At 40.8% G+C, this 14,561-nt stretch overlaps 3 non-coding genes across 3 annotated transcripts; 2 read left to right on the forward strand and 1 right to left on the reverse strand.

The window, feature by feature from the left end:
- Positions 1-12,459: 12,459 nt before the first annotated feature.
- Positions 12,460-12,532, reverse strand: TRNAR-ACG (transfer RNA arginine (anticodon ACG)). The gene has a single exon. It is a non-coding gene; the product is annotated as a tRNA-Arg (tRNA).
- A 284-nt stretch (positions 12,533-12,816) lies between these two features.
- On the forward strand, positions 12,817-12,897 carry TRNAL-CAG (transfer RNA leucine (anticodon CAG)). The gene has a single exon. It is a non-coding gene; the product is annotated as a tRNA-Leu (tRNA).
- A 317-nt stretch (positions 12,898-13,214) lies between these two features.
- On the forward strand, positions 13,215-13,288 carry TRNAV-UAC (transfer RNA valine (anticodon UAC)). The gene has a single exon. It is a non-coding gene; the product is annotated as a tRNA-Val (tRNA).
- The last annotated feature ends 1,273 nt before the right edge of the window (positions 13,289-14,561 follow it).

Consider the following 14,561-nt stretch of genomic DNA (forward strand, 5'->3'; position numbering starts at 1 on the left):
CCCTCAGCTTGTTCACCATAGCCCAAAGTACAATCCCATCATTTCCATTAAGTCTTGGGAGCTCAATACCACCAGCCACAAATCCACAAGCTACTACCTTCACTCCACAAAGCTATCAAAACCCACAAGCTACTGCCAATCTTCTACCAAGCTCCCAAGTGACCCCAGCTCCCACCACCACTCTACCAAGCTTCCAAATCCAGCCACAAAGCTATCAAACCCCATCAGTTCCATTCCCAAGCTTTCAATTCCCACCACCTCCACCACCAACTAATCCATTACCTCCAATTACCAACTACTTTTCAATGCCACTTCTAGGAGGTAATCCACCACCCCAGCCAACCACCAATTATTTGCAGATACCATCCCAAATGGGGGCACAACCCACATATATTGGTCAAACCCCACAAGCCCCCCGATCCTTTCCCCAAGCCTCACAACCATCTTATACCTTACCTCCACAAAGCAATTCATTTATCCCATAGCCAGCTTATGTTCCTCAATCCAAACCTCAAATCCCATATCAACAGCAAGCCTCGCAGCACATGCAGCAATATGCACCACCTCCCCCTCAACAACCCGTCATCCACCATGCAGCTGCCCAAACAATGTACGATCCCTATCAGCAAATCCCTCATAACCATCCATATTCAATGGCCCCATCCAGCACATACCTACCTCAAGGCACTCCTACATTGGGGGCACCCCAACCATCACCTATCAATTTAGAGTGGGAGCAAATGAAGACAGCTCTGAAAGCCATCCAAGAAGGGAATGATCCAAAGACATTCAAGTTTGAGAATGTGTGTCCTTACCCATTTGACAGAGCCATTACCACGACACCATTTCCCAAACACTTTGAGGTACCTAAATTTGACAAATTCAGAGGAAAAGGAGACCCTGTCACACATATCAAAGAATTTTACATGCATTGCCAGGACGTGGCATACAATGATGTCTTCCTCTTGCGCCTTTTTCCCAAAAGCTTGGCTGGACCAGCTCTTGAATGGTTTTATAGAATCCCCTATGGCACAATTAAAAACTTTGCTGAATTATCTGAGGCATTTGTAGCCCAATATGCCCATCTTGTTGAAACAGAGCTATCAATAGTTGATCTTGTCCACACCAAACAAAAAGGTGGAGAAAGCCTTGCCGAATACCTGCAAAGATGGCAAACCCTTACCACCCGCATATCCTGCACCTTGCCAGAACGCCATGTGGTGAAAATGTTTATTGATAATGCACATCCCAGCTTGGCTCACCACATGACCATGAACTGTTTGCAGACCTATAAGGATATCAAAGAGAAAGGAATGATCCTTGAGCAAGGACTCATCAAAGATGGTGTGGTAAATATTTACAAAGAGGCCAACCAAAATCAATCACATTCCAATGACAAGTCTAGGTATTGGAACAAAAACAAGCATGTTGCAACAGATGGGGTTACTGACACCAGACATGTGAATATCGTTGGTCCTTCTCAAAACCAGTCTAACCCACCATATCAAACAAACAACCAACAAGCTATCAATTACCAACAACGAAATAACCAAAGCTATCAAAACCACAATACAAGACCCAACTTTCAAGGGTCTAACAATCAAGCTAATGCCATCAATGTAGCTGCAGGGCAAAAGCCCAGATTCCAACTTGCACCTAGAAACTATACACCCCTTGGTGAGCCATTGGATGTTATTTTTGAGAAATTGGCTAAGGAAAACCTCATCAAATTTCCTCCTACCCAGCAAATTGATCCAAGCCAATCCAAAGCTGCATGGTACAAGGACAATGAGTATTGCAAGTTCCATAGGGTAAATGGTCACACCACCCTCAGATGCATGAAACTGAAAGACTATGTGCAGGACCTCATTGATCGGAAGGAAATCACTGTTGGTGCCCAAACCTCTCCCAATGTAGGCTTACAGATTTATCAAAATGCTTTTCCTCCACACAACAACCAAAATCCTGGAAAAACACCTATCCAAAACAACACCAACAACCACCAGCCAAACCAACAGCATGGGAAGAACAATGACCACACTTCATCCTATATAGACTATGGTAGCCTTATAGGTTGTATATCTGAGAAAGAGCCTTATGTCAATGTTATCAATATCCGAGGACTAGACAATGAGTGTGCGGTCACCACTCGAAGAGCGCGATTTAACATCGCAGGCCCACCAGTTTCGTCAGCACCATCAGCTCCATCAAAAAGCCGGTACAATATCTTGGAACGCCTTGGGAACATGCCAGCCCAAATCTCCATTTTAGACCTTCTCCACGCTAGTCCTGTGTACAAAGACATCCTTGACAGTGCTCTCATAGAATCCCGTGTCCCTTCTGATATCAATGCTACTGATTTTCGTAATCTTGTTGGACACCTTTCATCCTCATGTGCCCTATCTTTCAAACCCACCGACATACCTGTGGTTGAGCCAGATCACACCCTTCCGCTTCGCATAGCCATCATGGTATCCAATTTTGCCGTGAAAAGAGTAATGATAGATAATGGATCAGCCTTGAACATTTGCACCCTAAACTTCATAAAACAAGCTGGGTATACTGAGGCAGATATGATCAGTGAGGTTATCACCATCAAAGCTTATGACAACTTGGAAAGGACCACAGAAGGGACTATTTTGCTACCAATCAAGGTTGGGCCAGTCATTCAAGAGACAGTTTGCCATGTTGTTGATCTAAACCTACCATTTAACATCCTCCTTGGTCGCCCATGGATTCATGCTATGAAGGCCGTTCCATCCACCTACCATCAGTGCATCAAATTTCTGCATCAGGGCACTGAGGTAACCATCCATGCCGATCCAGAACCCTTTGCTTATTGCAATGTGGTTGAAGCTTCATATACAAACCATTGCCCTGGAATAGACATCGGCACAACCATCGCCAGCTCATCCCACACTTGTAATGACGCAAAAACCATCCTTGCCTCCACCCTATCTACTGTAAAGATCAATAACAAAGGTTGTGGAGAATATAGTCTATCAGATGCATTTGCTGTCGGAGCAATCCCACTTGATCCACATACCCATGGACGGCCAACATATCAAAAGCTAAGGAGATTCCACCTCCTCGATACAAACAGTTTGGCCCAACCACCAACCACCTTTGTGTCCTCAAAAACCCCTCTTCATGAGGAGCTCACTCAAGATATCAACAATTGGCTACATAAGGATGCACCTCCAAGAAATCAAGCACGCCTTGATCACTTCAACCAGAAGTATCCCCAACAACATAAGCTCATCACTGAAAAATGGAACTATCAAGGAGGTGGACTAGGACCAGAAGAAAGGGGCATGCAATGTCCCATCGAAGCACATAATTGGGAAATAAAGTCAGGTCTTGGCTTTGGCATACCCACAACTGGGGGCACCAACGAGAATGGTCACACTTTTTCGAACATCCACCGCGACCTTGTCAAAATCGAAGACATTCCTAAGGAAGTTGAAAAGAGAGCCTATGACGATATCCCAGACCAAATCTTCCTAGGAGACTCTGTTCTCCGAGAACTATCCATCCATCTCATTGACCTACCACTCGCTCATCCACAACTCATAGATTGGGACCAACCAAGTGTCATACATATTGATGAGTTCGCATCAGAGGAAGTGCTTCTAAGATTCATGGGAGCCGAAACTCCTCATAAGAAGACAAAGCCAGATTCTGCCTACATCTACAAGCTAGATCCCAAGGGGTATTTTGGAGAAAATCCCCAACCTAGTTTCGATACACCCAAAACTAAAACTAAGGTAAATCTGGGACTAGCTAAGGCAGCGAAGAGAACCCCTCAGCAAGAAAATCCAGAGCCACAAGCAGAACATGAGGATTTAGTATTGCCTCCTCAAGATAACCGACCAGAGGTGTCTTCTATTCTAATAGAGGATACTAGAGAAGTCAACATTGGTTCTTTAGAGATCCCTAGAATTGTTCACATTGCTGCATCCCTATCACAAGACCAAGCTGACCTCCTCTTTGAGGTTTTACGAGAGAACATTGGCCGATTTGCATGGTCATATCAGGACATGCCAGGACTTGATCCAAAGCTTGTAGTTCATCATCTTGCAGACGATCCAAAGATCAAGCCCGTCAGACAAAAGCTTAGAAAAATGCACCCCAAGGTGGCATTACTAGTCAAAGCTGAACTAGAAAGAATGTTAGCTGCTAAGGTTATCCGATCTATCAACTACTCAGAATGGATCTCCAACATGGTCCCTGTCACTAAGCCTTCCGGTGACATCAGAATCTGCACTGATTTTGGAGATCTTAACAAAGCTTGTCCAAAGGATGATTTTCCCTTGCCCAACATAGATATGATTGTAGATCTTACAGCTAGACATGAAATTCTGTCCCTTATGGATGGATTTTCCGGGTATAATCAGATCAAGATTGCAGAAGAGGACCAGCATAAGACAACATTCACGACCCCTTGGGGAACCTTTTGCTACACCATGATGCCTTTTGGCCTAAAGAATGCTGGGGGTACCTATCAAAGAGCTATGACAGCCATTTTCCATGATCTTATCCATAGCATTTTGGAAGATTATGTGGACGATATCCTAGTCAAATCTCACACCTTCATGGATCATCTTGCTGACCTGGAAAAAGTCTTTGATAAATTGGCCCAATATCATCTCATGTTAAATCCCAAGAAGTGTGTCTTTGGGGTCACATCTGGCAAGCTTCTAGGCTTCATAGTTTCTAAACGGGGTATAGAGATCGACCCCAAAAAGGTCAAGGCTATCTTAGACATGCCTCCTCCCCAGACACTACGACAACTTCGCTCTCTTCAGGAAAAACTTCAATCTGTCTGGCGCTTCATCTCCCAGCTTGCAGATAAGTGTACACCATTTTCACACTTGCTAAAGAAAAATGAGAACTTCAAGTGGGATCTTTTATGTCAGCGCAGCTTCGATCAGCTCAAGCAGTATCTCACCAATCCCCCTATCTTGGTTCCACCAGTTCCTGGTCGTCCCTTGATCTTGTATATATCAGCAACACCTACTGCCCTAGGGGCACTTCTAGCACAACATGATGATTATAGCAGAGAGAGAGCCATCTACTATATCAGTAGAACCCTAGTTGGTTATGAACTCAATTACACTCCTATGGAAAAAGCTTGTTTGGCAGTTGTTTTCTCAACTCAAAAGCTTCGCCACTACATGCTAAGTCATACCATCCAACTAGTCTCCAAGATTGACCCTCTCAAGTATATGCTCTCCAGAACAGCACTTACAGGCCGTTTGGCCAAATGGGTTATGCTACTAAGTGAGTTTGACATCCAGTATGTGGACAGAAAGGCAATCAAAGAGCAAGCTATAGCAGATCACCTAGCTGATGCACCTCTAGTAGATGCATATCCTTTGCTCACAGAATTTCCAGATGAGCATATCTGCCTAATTGAAGAACAACCCCCATGGAAGCTTTATTTTGATGGCTCATACACCTCTCATGGATCAGGGGCAGGAATATTATTAGTTACACCTCAAGGAGATTACATTCCAAAAGCCTTCAAGCTACAATTCCCTAGCACCAACAATATAGCAGAATATGAAGCTCTTGTAGCAGGATTAAAGATAGCTGCAGAATGGAATATCACTGAGTTAGAAATCTTTGGCGATTCCTAGCTCATCATCAAACAAGTCTTAAATGAATATCAAACCAAAGATGAAAAGCTATTACCCTACAAAGAGCTAGTTGATCAGCTGACCCAGCATTTTACAAAGCTTCAGTTTACACAAGTGCCTCGAATGCAGAATAAGGTAGCAGATGCCATGGCCACTATCGGCTTGCTCTTGGAAATTCCCCAAGATGCTACGCAATATGCATTTTTAGTTGAGCAACTCCTCACACCCGCTTATGCGAATGAGGATTCAAACCGTGTTTGTATCTTGGTTGGTCCCCAATCCCCTTGGTACCATGAAATTCACGCTTACCTTAACGATGGTATCATATCCCCTCACCTCACACGCACCCAATGCTAGAACCTTATTCGAAAATCATTCCGCTATGTTATCATAGCCAATACCCTATATCGTCGGGGTTATCATGATACTCTCTCTCGATGTTTAGATGAAAATGAGGCCGCGATGGCATTAAAAGAAGTACATTCTGGACTTTGCGGTGCCCACACGAGTGGTATTGTCCTAGCACGACAAATCCTTAGAGCAGGCTACTATTGGCCTACCATTGAAGAAGACTCTTCTGACTTTGTCAGAAAGTGTCTCCCATGTCAGCAGCATGCAAATCTTGTGCACGCTCCAGCACAAGATCTATAGCCTATTGCACCACCTTGGCCTTTCGCTTGTTGGGGCCTTGATCTAGTTGGAACTATCACCCCTCTCTCATCTGATGGACATAAATGGATAATAATAGCTACAGACTATTTCACTAAGTGGGTGGAAGCAGTCCCCCTAGTCTCAGCTACAGGAGTTCAAGTCTCCAAGTTCATCTTGTACCACATTGTTTGCCGCTTCGGCATCCCATCCACCATCTTCACTGACCACGAAGGTAACTTTGAAAATCTCAACATGGAAGAATTATGCACTTCCCTTCGCATCCATCACCGCTTTTCTAGCCCATATTTCCCACAAGGTAACGGCCAGGCAGAGGCAACTAACAAAACCCTCCTCAAAATCCTAAAGAAAGTTGTCAATGATTTCGGCCGTGATTGGCACTTTCAAATAAATTCGGCTCTATGGGCCTATCGAACTTCCTTCCGTACATCTACAGGCACAACTCCATACTCCCTAGTCTATGGTGCCGAAGCGGTATTACCTATAGAAGTTGAACTTCCCTCACTACGCATATCTTTGCGAGGGCAAATCTCAGATGAAGAATACAGAGTAGCTCGACTCACCCAGCTAGATCTCTTAGACGAGAAGAGACAACAAGCCTATGACCATCTCACAGTCTATCAAACTCATCTCAAAAGGAATTTCAATAAGAAGGTGCTCCCACGACACTTTCAGCCAGGTGAGATGGTCCTCAAAGAAAATATGAAAGTCCAAGCAGATCGAGAAAAGAAAGGAAAGTTTGAACCCACATGGCTTGGTCCCTATGTGGTTACTGCCTCCTTTGGCTCCGGAGCCTATCAATTGTGTACACCAGAAGGAGAACTCTTGAATGATCCCACTAACATCATTCATCTCAAGAAGTTCTATGCTTGAAGATCCTTGGTATACCCAGCTTTTGAAAAAATACAAAAAAAAATAGTAAAGAGAAATAAGCGTCCAATGGTGAAAACTTGGCAATTCAAGCGCCTTGGATAGGTACCTTGGTGAAAACCTGGTAATTCAGGCGCCTTGTGTGCTAAAGACTAATCCATTATCTATCACTATCCTATCCCTCATCCATCCACCCACCATCCCATAAAACACCTGCTTGTTCCCTTGGTGTTCCAATCAAATATCCAAAATCTGATGGAGCTTGTCAATACCTCCTGTATAGCTTGTAAATCTTGTACCAAAGCTTGTATTATACCTTGTAAATCTTGTACCATACCTTGTATATATTCGAATCTTGTCCAAAGCTTGTACCATATTCCAGCTTGTAAATAATCTTGTATCCTAGCCTATATCATATCACATGCACACACAGAATCCCATTTTCCTTAAGCTTTTCACAAACCATCTACCTATCCACCTATCAACTATTATAGACATCCCATCCTTCAAAAACATTTCCATCTCACAAAAAAACCAAAACATGAACAAACTTGTACATTTGTAACATACCTTGGTCTGTCAGCTTGTACATCCTCTTTAGCTTAGTATCATTGTATCTATCCGGCTTTCGTGTTAGTTCATCCTTGGTCAACATCTTGCACACATCGCACACCTTGGTTAGATATTCCAATGCATCCTTTGGCTAGATCTCCTGTCACCAAAGTGTTATCCTTCTTAGTTCAGCTTGCCATACGCATCACTCATCCAGATCCATCAGCTTAGGTGCTCTTTGATAGATTCCTATAGGATATAGCTTTCCTCATGTCTGATCTTGGTCCGTTAGTACCTCGTCCTACCCATCTCATTGGCAAACAATTCTCTTTTGGATTTTTGCTTTCTTTTGATTTGGGATCTTCCCTTTTGGGTCTTGAAATATCTTTTCCAAGCAATCTCCTTGTTCCCTCCTCAAGGTTGCCACGATCTTCCATATCATGGTATGCTGCGAATGGGGCAATTAGAGCGTAAGGTCTTGATCAGGTCTTTTGCTTGTTTTCTTTTTCTGCTTGTGGGTTACCTAGTGTCGTTTCCATGCTGCTTCCTCTGGGATTCATGTGTGATACTAGGGCAATCTTTGCGTGTTTGTTTCGAGTCAGTTCGTCAGTCCTCTGGACGGTTGGTGAAAAGGCCTTGATGTTCTTGGTAACCTTGGCAATTAACCAACAGTCCTATAGCAAATCTAGTGCTCAACTACATGGTGGTACTTCTCTTTGAAGTATCCCCCCGCTCAAAAAGCTTCAATGGATTCCTTTTATAGCACTCTGCTCCTCCATCTCCCCCCCCAATCTTGGAAAGTCTTAAGCTTGCTTTACTATTGTGCCTCTGATAGCCCTTTATCATTCTCTCGTAGTGAGAGTTTGAGCTAATTCAGCCCTTTCTCTTCGCCAACCTACGTCTCAGCTCGTTTCAATTTCTTGTACTTTTCAAGAAGTCGTCGAGCCTCATTTCTCTCCCCGCCGCCTTCTTGAGGGGGCATCATCTAAGTCTAGTCTCTCCTCTTCTTATCCGAGACTGGGGCAACCTTGTTGCTAAAACATCTTCCTCGTGTCGTCTTCATTCGAACTTCTTTGAAATAGTGTTGTCTCAACACTATGTCAAAGAGGGGCAAAATGTAGACACCTAAATTTGATTACACTGCTTTGGTAATCTAATTTAGCCATCTCTAAAGGCATCATTAATTAAATTTTTATTTAATTAATCCCTTGCCATTCCTAGTTGATTAATTTAATTAATCATCTATAGTCCTAATTGATAAATCAAATAATCTATTATTTATCAATTAAATCCTTTTCTCCTATCTAATTCCAAAAATCCCCATTTATTAAATAAATCTATTTGATAAATGAAATCCTCAAATTCAAAAACCCCTAACCTATCTCTAATCCTCCATTTAGCCTAATCCACCCCATCCACCCATACTAACCAAGCTTAGCCACTAACTCACCCACCCTCATTAATGCCATCCACTTGCACATCTCTAACATCCCTAATCTAATCCTAAACCCAAGCCTAATCCACCCCCTAATGTTGTCACATTCCTTAAACAAGTTTAAGACTTTCCTAATCCAAACCAAAGTCTCCCCTCAAAAAACCCAACCACTAAGTCATGAGTGCTCTTACAAAACATAAAAGACTCTTACAAGCCCACTCATGACTCTTACACCCATCTTCCACACTCTTCCCTCTTCCACACTCATTCCTCTTACATCCCTCTTACATACTCAACCCCACTCATCATGCCTTTAACCAACCCTTTACCCTACCCTCTCACACTCATCCTCCTTGTGACAAGTGTCACCTTCCCATTGGTGCTAAACAAGCACAATCCATGTGCTCCCCCTTGAGTGCATCTTAGCCCTCCTTAAGCCTTCATCCATCCTTGCATCTAAGCCCTCCATCTCTCTACCCCTTAGCCTATAAATTGAATCCCATCCCAAGCCATTTCATCAACAATCTTTGAGCTAAAGTTACCATGCTATTTTGAGAACCAAAGCCATCAATATTACCTTTATAATGCCAAATTGAGAGCTCACAAAGCTACCAGTTTGCCATTACCCATCTCCATTGAAGCAGCTTTTGAGCATCTTGAGCATACATCCACAGCAAAAGGACACATCTACAGAATCAAGAAAGCATGGAGTGTTTTCTCTTGTGAGGTTTGCACTTCTTGTTTGCTTTATTTGTCTAAGCATATATGTGAATTTAGTTTTTGGTTTGTGAATGTTTGCTTTATTTGTTAATGTTCTTTGCATACTGATTCTGGTTCTACAGTTGCCAATCAAGAATGACTAGCCAAACGTGCTAAATGCATAAGAAAGGTTACAAATAACATTGCAAAAATGGAGGCCTTAATTGAAGGATTATACCCGAGTTTGGAATTGGGGATTAGGAATTTGGTTATTGAGGAGATTCTTAAATAATTTTAAATGCAATTAGAAAAAGAGGAACTCCAGATTGGTAGCTCAAGTCCAAATTAGAACAAGCTCTTGAATTAATACACAAATTAGAGGCCTTCTGAATTTAGCACATTTACAGAGAAGGAAATAAAGATGCTGATTCCCTAACAAATGCAAGGACAGATGGAGAGGAAATACTTGTTAAAAAAGAACTAAATACTCTTGATTAAATATTAATCAAATCCACTTATAAAAATTTCAATGACTAAATGGATGCTAGTAAAGTAAAATTCAGTTACTACTTTTGCTTTGAATAAGTAATAATATTTGATTCTTTTATAATGGTTATTTTTATAGACAAGAGAATCAAGGATCTTGGCCAAGAATTTATAGTATTGTAGGACTCTGTACTCTTTATGCTCAAAGGAATGAAAAGCAGCTAATTTGTTGTTCATTTGTGTCCTATTGCTTGCTATTATTGGTGTGGTACTAGAAATCATGGCTTCTAAGCAAATCGTGAAAGAATTGAATCAGCTTTCACAAGCTAGACATTTTTGTAGTTTCTAACCTATTCCTAATTGTAAGGAATATTGATTCTTGCAGCAAATTCATTCCTTGATCAAAACCTAGTCTGTATTGTATAATGTTCTCTCTTACAAGAATGTGATTTTATCATTTTTCAAGTACAAATTTGTAAAGTGGTGAAGACATGTGAGAGCTTAGAAGTGTTGGAATTTAATGCAGTGGTTGTCTTGCCCCTGGAGCCAAATGCCCACCTACCACCTGACGGATTGCAGAATAGCCAGAAAAAATTAATACGGGTAGGTGAGATTTTTAAATTTGGAAATGAGAGGGAAAAATGTTTTAGGTCAGAAGACAAAAAGCAATGATTAGATTCATTCGACGAGATAGGTAGAAGTAGAAGAAGTTGAAGAGCTCAGAAGTTGCAGAGCAGAGAAAGAAAGAAAAAGTTGATCAACAGATCAGTTGTTGCAGAGACAGAAGAAATCGTTGTCGTGCTTGCAGTTGCACGTGCTTCTTCCTATCGTTCTGTAAGTTTGTAGTTTATTGGTTTGTCCTGTTGAAGTAGTGATTGCTCCAGGCACCATTGTATGCAGCCATTAGAGCTCCAAGTTTTAAGTTTATTGAAGTTTGAAGTTTTACCTTTTTAGGGTTAATTTAGGGTTTTTTGGTTGAAGCCGGATGCTCCCAGATTTTGTAATAGTTTAAATCTCAGTTGAATAGAAAAGCAAGCAGGCATACTTGAATCTATTGTTCTTCCTCTTCTATTCATTGCATTTGAGAAATTTGTTTGAAAGGTTAAAGCTTGGATCTCTGGTTTTAATGGTGAAAGCATTCACGTTAGAATTTTTCAAAGTTATAAATTTTTCTCAGTTGGAGCCGAGCTTACTTGGCATCCATTGTTTTCCTTGCAGTGCCGAGCTAACTTGACACTTGTTACATTCCTCTTCAAGTGCCAAGCATCCTGTCACTCGACACCTATTGCCTGTCCCTTGGCACCTTCAAGTGCTGAGCAATCTGTGACTCGACACTTTCAAGTGCCGAACAAAACTGGCACTCGGCACCTTCATGTGCCAAGCAGTTTTTTTTAGTGCCAAGCAAAATTTTTTAGTTTAGAGTTGTGAGTTTTAAGTTTAATTTATATTTCTCACAAGAAGAGCCATCGTAGTTGTTATCAATAGCTATTTGTACATTTGTTAATCACATTTGCGTCTTAGTTGAATGTTTATCAGATGTTCCTATAAAAACATTTTTCGTCTTCATAAATTCGTTTATCAGATGTTCCTAAATTTAGTATTTTTGTCTTCCTAAATGTGACAAATCTGAGAATAAAGTCAGAAACAGAATGATTCCTGTTAGACCTAGATCATGTACATCCCTGCACCGATGACAATAGAATAACTCAATTCTTATCAAACCGATTTCTTCAAGTAGATTTAACTAAAGTGGGTCTCATTACTTCGTGCAATCTAGTAAAATCATGGTGTGCCACAACATTACTGACAACTATTATTTTTTCGCTTCTACCTTCAATGTTTAAGGCATCATTAATCAGCCACTTATTATTTTATTGATGATATATACAATGTTATCTCTCTTCCATTGACTGGCTTTCCCTCTCTCTAAACAACCATCAGGTGATCTCTGAGAGTTTCTTTCATAACCTTGTCCAAAGTAGCATGTCGGAATGGCAGGAGCAAAGTGAAAAGTGACTGCTGATTTTAATGTGGAAAGAGATTTTACCAATTGAGAAAAGAAGCAAGAAAGTGAAACATCGGAAGCAGCTCCACAAAGTAGAGTACCGACTCTACTGGGGATCGAACCCAGAATCTCTGGTTTCGTAGACCAGCGCCTTATCCATTGGGCCATAGAGTCGACACGTTTATTTCTAATCACTTTTGGTTTTCTCTCTCTATTTTACCGCTTGCTCAGTCATCTGTACAGAATTCCTTGTGATCATCTAATGAAAGAAAACAAGAATTAAGTGAAAAATGCTGAGGGATGAGCAAAGGATTGATTTCGGCAATGGTGTTTTGCACGTATATTTTATATCGGAACTATAAAATTGGATATTTGCTGCTACATAAATCCCTAGTCTGTCTTCTTCTGTACAGATGACGCATTTTACAAATCAGTAAAAATAGTCAAGAAATATAAAGGTCAAGATGGCCGAGTTGGTCTAAGGCGCCAGTTTCAGGTACTGGTCCGAAAGGGCATGGGTTCAAATCCCATTCTTGACATTATGAATTTCTCAGTTTTAAAATATCAAAATATGCAAAAAGGATGCTGAGGATATTATGGCGGAGCACCTGCAATGCAATACTATTATGGTGGAGAACCCATTGACAATACCATTAATTTATGTTTTATATGATCTCTATTTTTAAATCAGACTCCTTCACATGTTTCATTTTCATCCTCCATATGTTGGAGAAAAGAAATGATAAATATTTGAACAAGACGAAATCAAATATATAGGTAGGTAGTTTAATATTATATACAATCCACTATTCGTGTGCAAGATTCTCATAAGAGAATGCTGTTAGAAATTCAAATTGGTGCTGTGGTGTAGTCGGTTATCACGTCAGTCTTACACACTGAAGGTCCCCAGTTCGAGCCTGGGCAGCACCAATTGGTAAGCATAGAGTTTTCATTCGCAGCAAAGAGGAATTAGAAAGTCGTTGGTTCCAGCAATACAAAGCAGAAGGAGAAAATACATTTTTAGTCTCTTGGACATTCTATTATAGTGATATCATATCGGCACAGATGACTGTGTAGTAGGAAATATTGTTGGGTCGGTAGCTTAACATTTGAAGAATTTGCAAGCATTAACGTACAGTGTTTAAATTTATGTTTAATGAAGGAAAAGTTTTTCATAATTACGCTGAAGGCGTAGCCTATATGAAGGTGAGGAGCTCTATTTGTAATCGAACGAATGAGAATCTCAGAGAGGTAATGACTACCATTGAAAGCATCTGATCCGTTCATTTACTTTTACTATTCTCTTTGTCTTTTTCGGTGTCACCTCCATCGGGTCTGCTCCTTTTCTTCATCCTCGAACTTATTTTTCAAATGTGACAAAGTGCTCGTTGCAGTAACATAAACGCTCGACCATCCAATACATCTTGGTCACTCGTCATTAATTTGGTATTTGGCTGCATCATTAAAGTGTCATTCAATTCTCCACTCATCAATATGATGCAATACTTTATGAAGTCGTCTTACTCTGTCAAGTTTAACAATTTTTTTCCAATTTTCATTGGCGTTTACACGGGGAGGTGAAAATGGCTTCAAGACATCCTATTGGTGCATGTGGTCGCGTGTACTGAAAATGTTTTGTAGTTCAAGAAATCCTATTTTGCGCTTGTACATTAATGATGCTGCATGTTGTCCCAGGTATGATGGAGATTCCCTTTTGCATTTTAAGGCATCTGTTTGTATAAAAATTGTGGGCCAAAACTCTGTAAGGCTCCCTTCACAGTACCAGAGACATTCCAAATATATCTGATCTTTGGGTTATAAGAACAGGGGATAAATTAGATGGTCACTCCTCAAGTCATCACGTTTAATTTCAATTCACAGCATGACTGCATTACAGACACAATGCCATTAAATTTAATCAGCTCCTTTGAACAATGCCCTCAAACTCAAAAATAAGGAAGAAAAGAGCAAAAAAAAAATCTTGTTTTATCACATCATCCTTCTGGTCTAATTTGTCACATAAATTTGTAGAGTTAGTTGTTCAAGCTCAAATTCTAATTGAAGTCCGATATAGAATGGGTTGGGAAAAATAGAAATCACGAACCAAGAGATATAGTACAGCTAAATAGCTTTTATTATTTACTGTTCCTAAGACTTAAATGTTAAGCCATTGACAAAATACCCAAAATTATATTTCATGGTT

Source organism: Cupressus sempervirens, chromosome 1 (assembly GCF_028749045.1).
Source record: "Cupressus sempervirens isolate cs-2001-9-10 chromosome 1, ASM2874904v1, whole genome shotgun sequence".
In the NCBI taxonomy this organism is placed as follows: Eukaryota; Viridiplantae; Streptophyta; class Pinopsida; order Cupressales; family Cupressaceae; genus Cupressus; species Cupressus sempervirens.